Source organism: Arachis hypogaea, chromosome 15, assembly GCF_003086295.3.
Source record: "Arachis hypogaea cultivar Tifrunner chromosome 15, arahy.Tifrunner.gnm2.J5K5, whole genome shotgun sequence".
Classification (NCBI taxonomy): Eukaryota; Viridiplantae; Streptophyta; class Magnoliopsida; order Fabales; family Fabaceae; genus Arachis; species Arachis hypogaea.
This window is the reverse complement of record NC_092050.1, coordinates 27,126,657-27,139,032: the sequence shown is the minus strand read 5'-3', so window position 1 is coordinate 27,139,032 and position 12,376 is coordinate 27,126,657. Positions and strand designations below refer to the sequence as shown.

The window sequence follows — 12,376 nt, the reverse complement described above, 5'->3', positions numbered from 1 at the left end:
CTAACAATTCTAATCATAACATCGAATGGACATCTATGACTCAAGGTCACCTAATTATCCAATTCCAAGCCAAGAGTATGAAAAATTAGGCAAAAGCTAAAAGAGACATTTTATCAAACACCTAGCATGCATAAAAGGAAAAATATCATAAATTGCAATAAAAATAAATCTAGAACTACCAATTGTAATAAAATGATAATAACAACTCAAACAAGCATTAAAGAGAGACAAAATATCAAAATTGCATTAAATAAAATTAAAAGTGACAAGTGTTCATAAACTAAAAGTAGCATGAAAGTAAAATTAACAAAGAAAACTAAGAGATTAAAGGCAATAAAACATGAAAATGTAAATAAAACTACAATAAAACAAGAATTGAAGAGAGAAATTAAAGAGAGAATAAAGATAAAAATCCTAATTCTAGAGAGAAGGGGGAGCTTCTCTCTCTCTAAAAACTAAGACAAAAACATGTAAAAACCTAAACCTAAGTGCTCCCCCCTTCATCCTCCTTCAATTTGGCTTGAAATAGCTTCAGAAATGAGTTGGATTGGACTTTGGAGGCCCAGAAATCGCCCCCAGCGATTTCCAGTTAATGAGCTCACGTGCTAGGACCTGTGCGTACGCACAGGTGTTTGCGTATGCACACTTGCTATTTTCTGACTTGTGTGTACGCACAAATTTGTGCGTACACACACTTCAACTTATGTCCACTATAGCAAATTATATATCATTTTGAAGCCCCGGACGTTAGCTTTCTAATGCCACTGAAACCGCCTCATTTGGACCTCTGTAGGTCAAGTTATGATCACTTTGGTACTGAGAGGTCAGGACTGACAGCTTTACAAATCCTTCATTTCTTGAATTCTCTCATTTTGCATGCTTTCCTTCCACTTCTTCAATCCATACTTGCCTTGTAAGTCTGAAATTACTCAACAAATACATCAAGGCATCAAATGGAATTAAAGTGAATAAAATTTAGCAATTATAAAGGTTAAAAAGCATGTTTTCACTTTCAAGCGCAATTTAGGGAGAAATTATGAAACTATGCTATTTCAATGGATAAATGCAAGAAAAGTTGATGAAATCCACCAAATTAGAGCAAATAAATATCATAAATTGTGGATTCATCACATCCCCATACTTAAACAATAGCATGTCCTCATGTTATACCAAAGGAAGACAAGAAGGGGAAACAACATTTATTCAATATAACTAACTATATGCAATCTACCTATGTGTATGTAACTATACTATCTAACTATCTATATGTATTTAATTAGTCCAAGTAAATCAATTTCCAAGAAAGCATCCACACAAAATCAAGGGCTAAAGCAATCATAACCAAATCACATTCACAATTGAATTGAGTCATATAAAAGATTTTAACAAACTTGCAAGATAACAATGATCAAAGGTGGAAATATGGAATTGAGTGATTGAACCCTCACCGGATATGTATATGCACTCTAATCACTTAATTATTTAGGGTCAATCCACCCAATTCTCCTCTAATCATACTTTCTAAAGTTTGTTCTTCATCTAACCAATCAACACAAATTTAATGTACATATGCAAAATTTATGAGGTCTTTTCAAGGTTGTAATGGGGCTAAGGTTAAAGATAAGGATGTATATATGGCTAGGTGAGCTTGCATTTGAATATTTGATTAGCCTAAATTCTCACCTAAGACATACACAACCTATACAATTCTAATATCAAGTTTAGCTATCCATAATCTCACTTTTATATATATACATACTCATGCATCAAATTCAATCACATATGCATTGATTTTTATTAGATTTCACATTGGGGTACTTTTGTCCCCTTTTCATTGTTTCTTTTTCTTTTCTTACTTTTTTTCAAGAACATAATATATATACCAACTCATCAATGCATATGGTTTCTATAATATTACATGAGCATGTACCCAAATTTTCAACATTTTTTAATAATCATAAAACACATTTTCATCACCCAAAGTTTTCACATTTTTTCCACACTTAAACATTACATACTCTCACTAACTTAAGCTACTCAAAGATTCAAATAAGGGACACTTCATTGTTTTTCGCTTAAGGTTAATGATGTGGCAAAATAAAGAACAAAAGGGGATTAAAAAGGCTCAAAGTGGCAAGCAAAGGTAAATGAAATGGTAGGCTTTTTTGGTTTAAGTGAGTTATAAAAGAATAATGGCCTCAATCTCATAATTACATAATATACATTAAACAATGGATATATAGAATTAAACAAACCAAAGGTTAACATTGCAATCACAGAGAAGAGCAACACACAAGAATAAAGTAAGTGGTTGAATAATGCAACCACACAATGAGGCTCAAAAACTCACAAGTTGTGTGTTCTTTAACTCAACCATATTCCACAATGTATAAGTCATACAAGTTTCAATGAAAAATTTCAACTCAATTCAATTTGAATTTTAATGCCCTATATAAAGAGTAAGTTTCTTGAAAATTTCATTAAATTGACTAATATTTATTCTATATATGTATATAATGTGATTGGATGAAAAAGGTCAAAAATCCTAAGTTTAATTCCTAATATCAAACCAAAATAGCAAGTATATAGGAAACCAAACTAGGTGCAATCATCACATCATCCAAAATCACAATCATAGCTAAAAAAACTAAAAAGCATATGTAAAAGCCAAGATTAAGAGCAAAATGCCAAAATTTGCATAACTACTATATAATACTAAGTTATGTACAAACAAAATTAAAAAGTGCAATAAGCTAAGTAAAAAGTTTCTCAAAAAGATAAAATATATACTAAGTACCAAAAAAAACATAAAAAGAAACTACACTAAAAGTGTTCAGAAATGAAGCTTGTCACCCAAAATGTGCTTGCTGAAGATGGACAGCCTCTCCACACTTAAAATGTAGCACCGTCCTCGGTGCTCACGATCATGCGGAGTGGAAGGAATCGTAACTGGGTCACTTCCACCTTCAGTTGGTAGGTTAGGCGATAGGGTGGTTACAAGAGTGATAGTGGTGCTGAAAAGGAAAGAGCTAAGTCACAAAATAGCATATGAAGTGAACAAATAATAAAAAATTGAACGAAAGCATACATGAGAATCAAATTAAATCAAACACAAACAGCTTCCAATCAAATTCAGGACATGGGAAAAGCAAACTTGCTTGTTTATCAAAGAATAAAAAAAGGAAGGAGTATTGTTACTATGTACAGAGAGAATGAAAACAGTTAAAAGTGAAAAGGTAATGTTAGTTGAAAAACAAAAAGAAAGTTAAAAGTTAAAAGTTATGTTAGTAAAAAGAAAATAATTAGTTGAAAAAGAAAAGAAAGAAAAGATAGTCAAAAGTTATGTTAAGAAGAAGAAAAAAATTAGTTGAAAAAGAAAAGAAAAGTCAAAAGTTATATGAAGAAAAAGAAAAAGTTGGTTGAAAAAGAAAACAAAGGTCAAAAGTCATATAAAGAAAAAGGAAGAGTTAGTTGAAAACAAAAAAGAAAAGCAAAAGTTATGTGCATAGCAAAAACGTCCCTTAATTCTGAAAATTCCAACAATTTCCAAAACAAGCAAGTTCATGTTCAACTTCTCAACAATTCAAAATGCCAAAACAAGTGATGCACATGTATGTGTAGAGCACATAATCAAGTAATTATCAATCACAAGTAAAGTGGCATAAGTTTAAGCAATTTGGTGTTGGCAAAATCAAAACATTGGGAAACAAGTTAATCAAGAAACATTCAAACACCAAATTCAATGAGGCATAAAAGTCACAAGTTGAAACAAGAATGGAAAACCTCATGATCTATGTGACTTAATGTAAATTAGGTATGAATAGAATGAATCAAATTAGCCACATAGATTAAAAACCTTCAAACTTGTGAGTTTATGCAAAAGAGGCTCAACTTTTCCAAAGAGTTTCAAGTCTGGTCAATTTAAAAATTCAATTAAGGCATATTCAATGCTCAAGAAGAACGCATAATTTAAAAGAAGCAAAGAAGTTAAACAATTGACCAAAACTCGTAAGGAAGCACAAGAAAAAATTTCCAAACCCATTTAGCAAACAAGATTATATTAACATGGAAATCCTGCAGCATTTCGGCAGTAAATTGGACTATTTCCGAAATTCAACCAATCAGTTCAGATGCCATATGAATTCATTAACTAGTAAAAACACAAAAATCATATCTGAATTCATATGAACCAAACAAATAAGCCAATTATCCAGTAATAAAGCATGAACAAATAATGAAAACTAAAGCAACGGCATCAAGCAACATTCTTTGAACCATGAGCAAAAGTAATGGTTCAAAATTCAACACCACAACAGATCAACAAAGAACAATTCAGCAGCACTCTTTTTGTTCGATTCAACAACCAATCACAAGCATTCAACATGAATTTAAACAAATAAGCATGTTGGGTCAAGTGATTAAGTGTAAACTGAAGCATAAACACAGTAGCAATAACAGTTTTAACGCAGACATTGAGCACAAAGCACCATTGCACAAACAACCATTAAAAATATTTAGCAACTGGTTCACTCCAAACAGCCATGAACAAAAGCATAGCAGCAAGAAACAGGGGTGCAGAAGAATCAGACAAACCAAATTAGCACGGGGGCAAATCAATGAAACAGCAAAATTTCCAAACAGCAGCATGAATCAAAACAAAACTAAATCTACTATCCAGCTCAGATTCTCTAACAACCTAATCAAATAACATGCATTTCTAACTAACTTAATCAACACAAATTAAACTAAGCTAACAGAAAACAAAAAAGGGAATAGAAAATAGAAAAGAAAATGGAACCTGGAAGGAAGGAATTGGAACAGAGTAAGAGAAGGAAAGGTGGATGATGGTGAGTGGATGGCTGGAGCAACCCAGCTGGCCCGGTGGTGGCACTGCTTCAATGGCAGCAGCGGAAGAGGGGCACAGAAAAGAAACAGAGGTAGTATCGCAACAGCTGGAACCCACCTCAGACGAAGCGAACAGGAGCATGAACTTGCTCTGCTCTTCAAACCAGAAGGAACGAGAGAGACAAGGATACTAGCGCCATTGCACTTGATGCCGACAGAAAGGGTAGAGGGAGGAGGTTGAACGCGGTGGTCGAGACTGGAGTTTGAGACAGGGCTAGGGTTCGCGATTGTGGTGGCGGAGGTAAGGGGTGATGATAATCAGAGGAGAGGGGAAGGGCTTCGTACGAAGGAGAGGGAACAGGGGTATGGCGCGTCGGTGTTGAGCTCGACAAAAAGGAGCTCTGATAGGTGGTCCTCCGGTTCGGTGAGCAGGAAGAACGAGGGATGAGAAGGTAGCTGTGATTTCTAGGCTCGGCGGAGGTAAGAAGAAGAGAAGAGGGTGACACAGAAAAGAGAAGGGCTGCGGTGATCCTTGGCTCGGGTTCGAAGATGAGGGGTGAGAGAAGAGGAAGAAGGGATGGGGTGAGGGGCGGTGGTCTGAGACAGTGATGGATGGTGATGATGGTGAAGAAGATGAAGATAATAATGGTGAATGGTTGGCTCATAGAAGAAGAAAGGAGAAGTGATGGGAAGGTGAAAGGGATGCGGACGCACCAAATATGCAGGTGCTCCCAGCAGAAGGAGGTGAATTGTGGGTGCGTACGCACTAACGCTTGTGCGTAAGCACGGATAGGGAAATGGACAATAGTGTGTATGCATATGCTGTGCAAACGCCATGGACAGAAGGGTGGTATGAAAGTGTGTGTACGCACAGAGGACGGTTTTTTTTTTCTTTTAAAATAGAATTTCACCCAACATTCTAATATGCATATAAACAAGAAATTAATAAAAATATGCAACTATTTACATTAAACTTTATAATTAATCCAAAATTTCATCTTCCAAATCAAAATTATGGACTATTTAAAGCACTTGTAATATGCCAAACAAAAATTTACCCAAAACTATTTCAACCATCAAAAACTAATTCAAAATTTTAAATATGCAACTCAAGTCAAAAAGGCAATTTAAACAAATTACTAACTATTTACATATGCATTTTAAAACAAAAATTTATTTAAGCAAGCTAACAACCAAAAGACATATTTACAAGCAAAAATAAGAAACCAATCAAAAACAAACTATTCACATATTCACATATCAACAATAGCCAATAATGTAACACCATTGCAATCCCCGACAATGGCACCAAAAACTTGATGAGCGAAAATTTGTCATTGATTCGGAATTTCTCAAAATAGAAATCATTCGTTGTAAGTATAGCCAAATCAACAACTAACTCTCAACATTAAAGTTTAATTCAAAGAATAAGTCACAATACAAAACAAATAACCGGGAGTTTGAATTCCCGGGTCGTTCTCCCTAGGGATTGCAATGAAATGCTCAATTGTTGGCTATGAGGGAAGCAAGGGGGTTTGATGGCAATTGGCAAGAAAATTAGAAGGCAAGAAAGTAAAGAAGCATGCAAGGAATTAAAGCTCAAAGCAAGTAAATCAAAAATGTAATTCAAGTGGCAAAAAGGAGGAACTCTTAGCAAGGATTGGGAGTTAAGGATCCCTATCATAATCATAGACCACAAACATGATAATTGCTAAGAATTAATCCCAATTAGTCTATCCTAATATCGAGAATAAGTCAAGAGGGCATAATTGATCTCAATACACAAGTCCTAATCAACTCACTAATTAACTTAGTGAAAGACTAGCGTTAGTGGAAACCAAACCAACTAACAATTCTAATCACAACATCGAATGGACATCTATGACTCAAGGTCACCTAATTATCCAATTCCAAGCCAAGAGTATGAAAAATTATGCAAAAGCAAAAAAGAGATATTTTATCAAACACCTAGCATGCATAAAAGGGAAAATATCATAAATTGCAACAAAAATAAATCTAGAACTACCAATTGTAATAAAATGATAATAACAATTCAAACAAGCATTAAAGAGAGACAAAATATCAAAATTGCATTAAATGAAATTAAAAGTGACAAGTGTTCATAAACTAAAAGTAGCATGAAAGTAAAATTAACAAAGGAAACTAAGAGATTAAAGGCAAAAAAATATGAAAATATAAATGAAACTACAATAAAATAAGAATTGAAGAGAGAAATTAAAGAGAGAATAAAGATAAAAACTCTAATTCTAGAGAGAATGGGGAGCTTCTCTCTCTAGAAACTAAGACAAAAACATGTAAAAACCTAAACCTAAGTGCTCCCCCCTTCATCCTCTTTCAATTTGGCTTGAAATAGCTTCAGAAATGAGTTGGATTGGTCTTTGGAGGCCCAGAAATTGCCCCCAACAATTTTCAGTTAATGAGCTCACGTGTCAGGACCTGTGCGTACGCACAGGTGTGTGCGTACGCACACTTGCTATTTTCTTACTTGTGCGTACGCACAAATTGTGTCTGTATGCACACTTCAACTTATGTTCACTATAGCATATTATATATCATTTTGAAGCCCCGGACGTTAGCTTTCCAATGCCACTAGAACCGCCTCATTTGGACCTCTGTAGGTCAAGTTATGATCACTTTGGTACTAAGAGGTCAGGACTGGAAGCTTTACAAATCCTTCATTTCTTGAATTCTCCCATTTTGCATGCTTTCCTTCCACTTCTTCAATCCATACTTGCCTTGTAAGCCTGAAATTACTCAACAAACACATCAAGGAATCAAATAGAATTAAAGTAAATAAAATTTAGCAATTATAAAGGTTAAAAAACATGTTTTCACTTTCAAGCGCAATTTAGGGAGAAATTATGAAACTATGCTATTTCAATGGATAAATGCAAAAGTTGATGAAATCCACCAAATTAGAGTAAATAAATATTATAAAATGTGGATTCATCAGTCAACTAGCTTAAGTGTCCAGAAATATTACATATTACATAAAGAAAACCGAAACCATACCTTGGCCGATTATCCTCCATGCACGAAACCACCAAAAAGCCAAGACAACTCCAAAAAGCACCAAAGCTCAAACTAACAACACATATATCACCAAAATAAAAAACTAGAAACCACAACATACAACACTATAAGGGTTTATGAGGAACTTTACCTTGTCCAAAGAGGATTCGGACAATTCCCAACAAGTACCCGCTACTAGAGATCACCTAAACAACCAAAACTACAAAGTTTACTCAAAAACCATAACAAAAAATGCACAGAAACTAGGGCAAGAAACTGGAGTGTGAACTTCGAGTTCTTACCAGATTTTCTTAGATAAAAACGAAGAGCTCGATGAGAGCTTCACGTGGTCGCAAACGGCTCGTCAATCGGAGCTCCGTAGCTCAAGATATGGTCAAAATAAGGAGGAGATGAATAGTGCTCTTCTTCCTCCTCTCTTCTCTCAAAACTAGCGCCCCTCTCTTTGTGAGTGTGCTGAAAATGAGCTTAAAGCTCATTAAAATATGCTTTTATATGTTGGGTTTGGGCCCACTTGGGCCTAGTTCAACTGCGTAGCGTTTTTAGTTCGTTTGGCCCACTTTGGGCCTAAACATTTAAGGTTAGTGCCCGATTTTCAATTATAAAATTATTTTTATCCTTTCAAAATAATAAATCAATTTTCAAAATCTTATTTTCCAAAATATGCAGTACTGGACAGACTAGAGCTGGTACTCCTGCTTAAGCACCAGTACGCATTTTTACAAAAACTTTTCGAAAAATATACATTTTCCAACTCAGAAAAATTCATCGAAATCGAATTTCACCTTTCTATTTTCAAATTAAAACTTCTAAATTTTGAATCTACTCTGGGCACTTAAAAAATTATTATTTTATTAAAATGGTTATACTAGTTCTTACGTTAAGTCTCAAAAATACAACTTTTTCAAAATAGGGTGGTCATGCATACACATGCCACCACTTGCGTACGCATGGATGTAGTTTTTGACAATCTCACGACACGAGCACCTTTCGCTTATGCAAGTTCTCAAAACATAGGGGGTGGCTCACGTACGCATAGTCATTGCCGCGTACGTACACGTTCAAATTTGGTCATTCTCACGACCGCATACCTCATGCGTACACAAGGGTGTTGAACAGAGGAAATTCTTGCGTATGTGGGGGTGTTGAACAGAGAAAATTCTTGCATACGCATGCATGTTTCCACGTACGCATGCCCTGTGTTTTTCAGAAAAACTATTAAGTCTGCAGAAATTAGTTTTACACACCCAACTTCGAAATCGCATAACTTTTTCGTAAAAAATCATTTTTATTCTATTCTTCGAACATTATAAACTTCACGGACCCAATTTTCTTTCAAAACATAGTTTACAAATTTGAGGGTCTGAAAACCAAATTATGACCCACCGAAATTGGTCAAAAATAAGCTTTTACCAAAGTTTACAAAATCTCTAGTTTTCCAAAATTCTCAATTTCAAACCACTAATTTTACAACAAAAACAATGCCAATTGTCCCTACGTCTTTTTCTTAATCATTCCATACCTAATTGCTCAATTTCATTCTCAATCCACCATTTTCAATCTTTATCAAACCTCATCAACATCAACGGTTGAGATTGAAAAACATGGATTATTATGATGATCAAACATTATTAAATATGTTATTTCAATATTTGCTTCCAATTATTTGTATGATAATTTTGTTAATGTGCAGATTTTGATTATTGGGCCAAAGTCACATAAGCCCAATGTGATGAGAATAATCAGCCCTTGTGCAAAAACGTTTCATACTAAGTGGCTGAATTATTTAAAAGGATATCAAAGCTATTTGGGCCAGGAAATATATGCACAGCCCAAAACAATGTTTTTAGACCAACAAAGCCTTTGGTCCGAAATTAAAGAGAGAAGAAATGGAAAGAGAAGTGGTTCGATTACCCACTCTCTTTTGGTGGTGAAATTCAAATTTTAATTAAATTGAATGCATGCATTGGTAACTGAAACACAAATTTCAATTTGATTAAATGTTCACATAGGTAACCGAAATCCACAATTCAATATCATTTAATCTTACATTGAAAGCTTTGTTTCTTCTCTCTCCTCTTTCTTCTTTGCTATTCGGTCACTTCACTCAGGAAAGAAGAGTGAACAAGTTATCAGAAGAGAAGTACAGATACAGTGAAGCTAATGGAAGAATAAAAGGCTAGGTTGATGATGGCCTTTGCAAAAAGAAGATCCGAAGCATGGTGTGGCTAGATCTTTGCTATTGAAGGCAAGATTTCAAGAAGAGCTTCAAGATCTTCCATGCCAAGAATAGAAAAGATCCACCTCGGTCAGAGAAGAAGATCTCTGTGACTAAAGCTCATTTCCATTTTTGTTCATCCAAAAAAGAATGTAGCTTCTGAAGCTATGAAGAGGAAGAAGCAAATATGGAAAGGAAGGAGCTGTCAAGGATCAGAGATTCATCAAGGGTCAGAGTTCTTTCTTGGAGCCAAAGTCAAGATCAAGGGCTCAGAGTGAAGGAACTTGATGAGAAGGGTTGAGAGAGGTACATGCATGTTGATTTTCGATTTTTCCCTCTCTCTTCTCTCTTCTCTGTCCGAACCGGCTGTGTGTTGGAGAAGATGTTGGTGGCTTGGTTGAACCGGTTTCAACCTTGGAAGCTTCCCCTTCTATATTAAGGGTAAACGGCCAAGGGTTGAGATCAAGGAGAGTAAGTACAGAGTTCTCATAGCTACCCGAAGCTAACAGAGTTCTTCTCCTTCAATGAGTTTTATTTTGTTTTCTTTTCTTTATTTTGTCTGTCTGAGTCTCATGGTGAAAAAGACAAACAAAGTGAGGTTTGTAAGAAAAAACCAGTGAGAGGAAAAAAGCAGTGAACAAAATTAAAGAAAAAGCCATAGATGTCTCAGAGTTTCTTTGTACATCTGTATGTTGTGGTTCATGATCCTGTGGGGATTTCCTTACAAGTTGGGTTAGCACTTTGCAGTTGAAAGCTTGGCAGGTATCCAAGTAAAGTTCAGATTTGGGGATAGAATCTGGATTTGTCCCAGATAGGAATGGGTAGTTCCTAGGGAAGAATTGGTGTATGTAATCTGATGATTATAGTAAAATTCCGTCACTGTTGTGATGGAGATTGGATGTAGGTTGCATTGCACTTAGCAACTGAATCAGGATCCTTCTGGGTGTGATTCTCTTTTTCTCTTCTCCTCCTATTCTGTTTCTGGTGCACTGAAAACAAAATTGAAAATAATCTCCTAACCGGTGGTATGCAAAATCGTGATCGTTCATTCCTTGGTAACGGCACCAAAAGCTTTATACGCACGTTCATAATCTTAGTTCTTTGTCACAACTTCGCACAACTAACCAGCAAGTGTACTGGGTCGTCCAAGTAATAAACCTTACGTGAGTAAGGTCGATCCCACGGAGATTGTCGGCTTGAAGCAAGCTATGGTCACCTTGTAAATCTCAGTCAGGCAGATTCAATAGGTTATGGAGATTTGATAATTAAAATATAATTAAAATATAAAATAGGATAGAAATACTTATGTAATTCATTGGTGAGAATTTCAGATAAGCATATGGAGATGCTTTTGTTCCTTCTGAAGCTCTGCTTTCCTATTGTCTTCATCCAATCTTTCATACTCCTCTCCATGGCAAGTTGTATGTTGGGCATCACCGTTGTCCATGGCTACATCCCGTCCTCTCAGTGAAAATGGTCCAAAATGCGCTGTCACCGCACGGCTAATCATCTGTCGATTCTCGATCCTGCTGGAATAGGATTCAGTAATCCTTTTACATCTTTCACTACGCCCAGCACTCACGAGTTTGAAGCTCGTCACAGCCATCCCTTCCCAGATCCTACTCGGAATACCACAGACAAGGTTTAGACTTTCCGGATCTCAAGAATGGCCGCCAATAATTCTAACCTATACGACGAAGACTCTGATCTCACGATCATTAGGCTAAGAGATACACATTCAAGCTTGTTTACATGTAGAACGGAAGTGTTTGTCAGACACGCGTTTATAAGTGAGAATGATGATGAGCGTCACATAATCATCACATTCATCATGTTCTTGTGTGCGAATGAATATCTTAGAGAAGAAATAGGCTCGAATTGAATAGAAAAACAATAGTACTTTTCATTAATTCATGAGGAACAGCAGAGCTCCATACCTTAATCTATGGTGTGTAGAAACTCTACCGTTGAAAATACATAAGTGATAATGGTCCAGGCATGGCCGAATGGCCAGCCTCCCAAAGAGGTTCAATCATCAAAACATGATCAAAAGATAATCCAAAGATGTAAAAACAATAGTAAAAAGTTCTATTTATACTAAACTAGTTACTAGAATTTACAGAGATAAGTAAATGATGCAGAAATCCACTTCCGGGCCCACTTGGTGTGTGCTTGGGCTGAGCATTGAAGCTTTCACGTGTAGAGGTCTTCCTTGGAGTTAAACGCCAGTTTGTAACCTGTTTCTGGCATTTAACTCTGCTT

At 35.7% G+C, this 12,376-nt stretch overlaps 1 long non-coding RNA gene across 1 annotated transcript; it reads right to left on the bottom strand.

Annotated features, from left to right (window-relative positions):
- Window positions 1-2,673: 2,673 nt before the first annotated feature.
- On the bottom strand, window positions 2,674-5,748 carry LOC112750049 (uncharacterized). The gene is made up of 2 exons (XR_003175344.3): window positions 4,799-5,748; window positions 2,674-3,014 (listed from the first exon to the last, which is right to left on the bottom strand). It is a non-coding gene; the product is annotated as an uncharacterized lncRNA (long non-coding RNA).
- Window positions 5,749-12,376: the final 6,628 nt, after the last annotated feature.